Genomic DNA, 5,000 nt, shown 5'->3' on the forward strand with positions numbered 1-5,000 from the left:
GGTTAGTACTTGGATGGGGGACCGCCTGGGAATACCAGGTGCTGTAAGCTTTTTCCTCTCAGCTGTCACCAGAGGAGGGCGCTGTTGCTCTATCACCGCACACAGGGCGTTGAGAAACAAAGCTGCAATCATTCCAGCTGTGTGTGTATGAAGGGCAGAGAGGTGGCACTGAGACACCCCACTTTCCAAGTAGTTTTGAGTGTTCCTGCTGTCACTGTTACAGCCTGTTAAAAGCCTGCAATCATCTTATAAGCGCATGTACACAAATAGCCTGAGAAACAACTATTCCTATGAAAGTAATGTTAAAGTATAGCATGTGTTTGATGGCTGAGACACCATTATCCGCCACTCAGATGGTGAGAGGAACTGTCAGTGGTGTCACAGCATCTTTAAATGGGCTTTCTGCTGGCTGTTTCCTCGCTTACGGCCACACCACCCTGAACACGCCCGATCTCATCTGATCTCGGAAGCTAAGCAGGGTCGGGCCTGGTTAGTACTTGGATGGGAGACCGCCTGGGAATACCAGGTGCTGTAAGCTTTTTCCTCTAAGCTGTCACCAGAGGAGGGCGCTGTTGCTCCATCACCGCACACAGGGCGTTGAGAAACCAAGCTGCAATCATTCCAGCTGTGTGTGTATGCAGGGCAGAGAGGTGGCAATGAGACGCCTCACTTTCCAAGTAGTTTTGAGGGTTCCTGTGTTCACTGTTACAGCCTGTTAAAATCCTGCAATCATCTTATAAGCGCATGTACACAAATAGCCTGAGAAACAACAATTCCTATGAAAGTAATGTTAAAATATAGCATGTGTTTGATGGCTGAGACACCATTATCCGCCACTCAGATGGTGAGAGGAACTGTCAGTGGTGTCACAGCATCTTCAAATGGGCTTTCTGCTGGCTGTTTCCTCGCTTACGGCCACACCACCCTGAACACGCCCGATCTCGTCTGATCTCGGGAGCTAAACAGGGTCGGGCCTGGTTAGTACTTGGATGGGAAACCGCCTGGGAATACCAGGTGCTGTAAGCTTTTTCCTCTCAGCTGTCACCAGAGGAGGGCGCTGTTGCTCCATCACCGCACACAGGGCGTTGAGAAACAAAGCTGCAATCATTCCAGCTGTGTGTGTATGAAGGGCAGAGAGGTGGCAATGAGACGCCTCACTTTCCAAGTAGTTTTGAGGGTTCCTGTTGTCACTGTTACAGCCTGTTAAAAGCCTGCAATCATCTTATAAGCGCATGTACACAAATAGCCTGAGAAACAACAATTCCTATGAAAGTAATGTTAAAGTATAGCATGTGTTTGATGGCTGAGACACCATTATCCGCCACTCAGATGGTGAGAGGAGTGGTGTCACAGCATCTTTAAATGGGCTTTCTGCTGGCTGTTTCCTCGCTTACGGCCACACCACCCTGAACACGCCCGATCTCGTCTGATCTCGGAAGCTAAGCAGGGTCGGGCCTGGTTAGTACTTGGATGGGAGACCGCCTGGGAATACCAGGTGCTGTAAGCTTTTTCCTCTCAGCTGTCACCAGAGGAGGGCGCTGTTGCTCCATCACCGCACACAGGGCGTTGAGAAACAAAGCTGCAATCATTCCAGCTGTGTGTGTATGCAGGGCAGAGAGGTGGCACTGAGACATCTCACTTTCCAAGTAGTTTTGAGGGTTCCTGTTGTCACTGTTACAGCCTGTTAAAAGCCTGCAATCATCTTATAAGCGCATGTACACAAATAGCCTGAGAAACAACAATTCTTATGAAAGTAATGTTAAAGTATAGCATGTGTTTGATGGCTGAGACACCATTATCCGCCACTCACATGGTGAGAGGAACTGTCAGTGGTGTCACAGCATCTTTAAATGGGCTTTCTGCTGGCTGTTTCCTCGCTTACGGCCACACCACCCTGAACACGCCCGATCTCGTCTGATCTCGGAAGCTAAGCAGGGTCGGGCCTGGTTAGTACTTTCATGGGAGACCGCCTGGGAATACCAGGTGCTGTAAGCTTTTTCCTCTCAGCTGTCACCAGATGAGGGCGCTGTTGCTCCATCACCGCACACAGGGCGTTGAGAAACAAAGCTGCAATCATTCTAAGCTGTGTGTGTATGCAGGGCAGAGAGGTGGCACTGAGACGCCTCACTTTCCAAGTAGTTTTGAGGGTTCCTGTTGTCACTGTTACAGCCTGTTAAAAGCCTGCAATCATCTTATAAGCGCATGTACACAAATAGCCTGAGAAACAACAATTCCTATGAAAGTAATGTTAAAGTATAGCATGTGTTTGATGGCTGAGACACCATTATCCGCCACTCAGATGGTGAGAGGAACTGTCAGTGGGGTCACAGCATCTTTAAATGGGCTTTCTGCTGGCTGTTTCCTCGCTTACGGCCACACCACCCTGAACACGCCCGATCTCGTCTGATCTCGGAAGCTAAGCAGGGTAGGCCCTGGTTAGTACTTGGATGGGAGACCGCCTGGGAATACCAGGTGCTGTAAGCTTTTTCCTCTCAGCTGTCACCAGAGGAGGGCGCTGTTGCTCCATCACCGCACACAGGGCGTTGAGAAACAAAGCTGCAATCATTCCAGCTGTGTGTGTATGCAGGGCAGAGAGGTGGCAATGAGACGCCTCACTTTCCAAGTAGTTTTGAGGGTTCCTGTGTTCACTGTTACAGCCTGTTAAAAGCCTGCAATCATCTTATAAGCGCATGTACACAAATAGCCTGAGAAACAACAATTCCTATGAAAGTAATGTTAAAGTATAGCATGTGTTTGATGGCTGAGACACCATTATCCGCCACTCAGATGGTGAGAGGAGTGGTGTCACAGCATCTTTAAATGGGCTTTCTGCTGGCTGTTTCCTCGCTTACGGCCACACCACCCTGAACACACCCGATCTCGTCTGATCTCGGAAGCTAAGCAGGGTCGGGCCTGGTTAGTACTTGGATGGGGGACCGCCTGGGAATACCAGGTGCTGTAAGCTTTTTCCTCTCAGCTGTCACCAGAGGAGGGCGCTGTTGCTCTATCACCGCACACAGGGCGTTGAGAAACAAAGCTGCAATCATTCCAGCTGTGTGTGTATGAAGGGCAGAGAGGTGGCACTGAGACACCCCACTTTCCAAGTAGTTTTGAGTGTTCCTGCTGTCACTGTTACAGCCTGTTAAAAGCCTGCAATCATCTTATAAGCGCATGTACACAAATAGCCTGAGAAACAACTATTCCTATGAAAGTAATGTTAAAGTATAGCATGTGTTTGATGGCTGAGACACCATTATCCGCCACTCAGATGGTGAGAGGAACTGTCAGTGGTGTCACAGCATCTTTAAATGGGCTTTCTGCTGGCTGTTTCCTCGCTTACGGCCACACCACCCTGAACACGCCCGATCTCATCTGATCTCGGAAGCTAAGCAGGGTCGGGCCTGGTTAGTACTTGGATGGGAGACCGCCTGGGAATACCAGGTGCTGTAAGCTTTTTCCTCTAAGCTGTCACCAGAGGAGGGCGCTGTTGCTCCATCACCGCACACAGGGCGTTGAGAAACCAAGCTGCAATCATTCCAGCTGTGTGTGTATGCAGGGCAGAGAGGTGGCAATGAGACGCCTCACTTTCCAAGTAGTTTTGAGGGTTCCTGTGTTCACTGTTACAGCCTGTTAAAATCCTGCAATCATCTTATAAGCGCATGTACACAAATAGCCTGAGAAACAACAATTCCTATGAAAGTAATGTTAAAATATAGCATGTGTTTGATGGCTGAGACACCATTATCCGCCACTCAGATGGTGAGAGGAACTGTCAGTGGTGTCACAGCATCTTCAAATGGGCTTTCTGCTGGCTGTTTCCTCGCTTACGGCCACACCACCCTGAACACGCCCGATCTCGTCTGATCTCGGGAGCTAAACAGGGTCGGGCCTGGTTAGTACTTGGATGGGAAACCGCCTGGGAATACCAGGTGCTGTAAGCTTTTTCCTCTCAGCTGTCACCAGAGGAGGGCGCTGTTGCTCCATCACCGCACACAGGGCGTTGAGAAACAAAGCTGCAATCATTCCAGCTGTGTGTGTATGAAGGGCAGAGAGGTGGCAATGAGACGCCTCACTTTCCAAGTAGTTTTGAGGGTTCCTGTTGTCACTGTTACAGCCTGTTAAAAGCCTGCAATCATCTTATAAGCGCATGTACACAAATAGCCTGAGAAACAACAATTCCTATGAAAGTAATGTTAAAGTATAGCATGTGTTTGATGGCTGAGACACCATTATCCGCCACTCAGATGGTGAAAGGAACTGTCAGTGGGGTCACAGCATCTTTAAATGGGCTTTCTGCTGGCTGTTTCCTCGCTTACGGCCACACCACCCTGAACACGCCCGATCTCGTCTGATCTCGGAAACTAAGCAGGTTTGGGCCTGGTTAGTACTTGGATGGGAGACCGCCTGGGAATACCAGGTGCTGTAAGCTTTTTCCTCTCAGCTGTCACCAGAGGAGGGCGCTGTTGCTCCATCACCGCACACAGGGCGTTGAGAAACAAAGCTGCAATCATTCCAGCTGTGTGTGTATGAAGGGCAGAGAGGTGGCACTGAGACACCCCACTTTCCAAGTAGTTTTGAGTGTTCCTGCTGTCACTGTTACAGCCTGTTAAAAGCCTGCAATCATCTTATAAGCGCATGTACACAAATAGCCTGAGAAACAACAATTCCTATGAAAGTAATGTTAAAGTATAGCATGTGTTTGATGGCTGAGACACCATTATCCGCCACTCAGATGGTGAGAGGAACTGTCAGTGGTGTCACAGCATCTTTAAATGGGCTTTCTGCTGGCTGTTTCCTCGCTTACGGCCACACCACCCTGAACACGCCCGATCTCGTCTGATCTCGGAAGCTAAGCAGGGTCGGGCCTGGTTAGTACTTGGATGGGAGACCGCCTGGGAATACAAGGTGCTGTAAGCGTTTTCCTCTCAGCTGTCACCAGAGGAGGGCGCTGTTGCTCCATCACCGCACACAGGGCTTTGAGAAACAAAGCTGCAATCATT

The 5,000-nt window shown here is 49.6% G+C and overlaps 11 non-coding genes across 11 annotated transcripts in view; all 11 read left to right on the forward strand.

Moving 5' to 3' along the window:
- Window positions 1–50, forward strand: part of LOC133989541 (5S ribosomal RNA) — a 119-nt gene extending 69 nt beyond the window's left edge. Inside the window, exon 1 of the ribosomal RNA XR_009926673.1 lies at window positions 1–50. This exon is cut by the window's left edge and continues 69 nt beyond it. This is a non-coding gene — a ribosomal RNA (5S ribosomal RNA).
- A 369-nt stretch (window positions 51–419) lies between these two features.
- On the forward strand, window positions 420–538 carry LOC133989546 (5S ribosomal RNA). The gene has a single exon (XR_009926678.1). It is a non-coding gene; the product is annotated as a 5S ribosomal RNA (ribosomal RNA).
- A 369-nt stretch (window positions 539–907) lies between these two features.
- On the forward strand, window positions 908–1,026 carry LOC133989103 (5S ribosomal RNA). Its single transcript, XR_009926276.1, has one exon. It is a non-coding gene; the product is annotated as a 5S ribosomal RNA (ribosomal RNA).
- Window positions 1,027–1,388: 362 nt separating this feature from the next.
- On the forward strand, window positions 1,389–1,507 carry LOC133989703 (5S ribosomal RNA). The gene has a single exon (XR_009926827.1). It is a non-coding gene; the product is annotated as a 5S ribosomal RNA (ribosomal RNA).
- A 369-nt stretch (window positions 1,508–1,876) lies between these two features.
- LOC133988858 (5S ribosomal RNA) lies at window positions 1,877–1,995 on the forward strand. The gene has a single exon (XR_009926047.1). It is a non-coding gene; the product is annotated as a 5S ribosomal RNA (ribosomal RNA).
- A 370-nt stretch (window positions 1,996–2,365) lies between these two features.
- Window positions 2,366–2,484, forward strand: LOC133988893 (5S ribosomal RNA). Its single transcript, XR_009926080.1, has one exon. It is a non-coding gene; the product is annotated as a 5S ribosomal RNA (ribosomal RNA).
- A 362-nt stretch (window positions 2,485–2,846) lies between these two features.
- On the forward strand, window positions 2,847–2,965 carry LOC133989542 (5S ribosomal RNA). Its single transcript, XR_009926674.1, has one exon. It is a non-coding gene; the product is annotated as a 5S ribosomal RNA (ribosomal RNA).
- A 369-nt stretch (window positions 2,966–3,334) lies between these two features.
- LOC133989547 (5S ribosomal RNA) lies at window positions 3,335–3,453 on the forward strand. The gene has a single exon (XR_009926679.1). It is a non-coding gene; the product is annotated as a 5S ribosomal RNA (ribosomal RNA).
- Window positions 3,454–3,822: 369 nt separating this feature from the next.
- On the forward strand, window positions 3,823–3,941 carry LOC133989104 (5S ribosomal RNA). Its single transcript, XR_009926277.1, has one exon. It is a non-coding gene; the product is annotated as a 5S ribosomal RNA (ribosomal RNA).
- Window positions 3,942–4,310: 369 nt separating this feature from the next.
- On the forward strand, window positions 4,311–4,429 carry LOC133989225 (5S ribosomal RNA). Its single transcript, XR_009926393.1, has one exon. It is a non-coding gene; the product is annotated as a 5S ribosomal RNA (ribosomal RNA).
- A 369-nt stretch (window positions 4,430–4,798) lies between these two features.
- On the forward strand, window positions 4,799–4,917 carry LOC133989161 (5S ribosomal RNA). Its single transcript, XR_009926331.1, has one exon. It is a non-coding gene; the product is annotated as a 5S ribosomal RNA (ribosomal RNA).
- Window positions 4,918–5,000: the final 83 nt, after the last annotated feature.

Source organism: Scomber scombrus, chromosome 10 (genome assembly GCF_963691925.1).
Source record: "Scomber scombrus chromosome 10, fScoSco1.1, whole genome shotgun sequence".
Classification (NCBI taxonomy): Eukaryota; Metazoa; Chordata; class Actinopteri; order Scombriformes; family Scombridae; genus Scomber; species Scomber scombrus.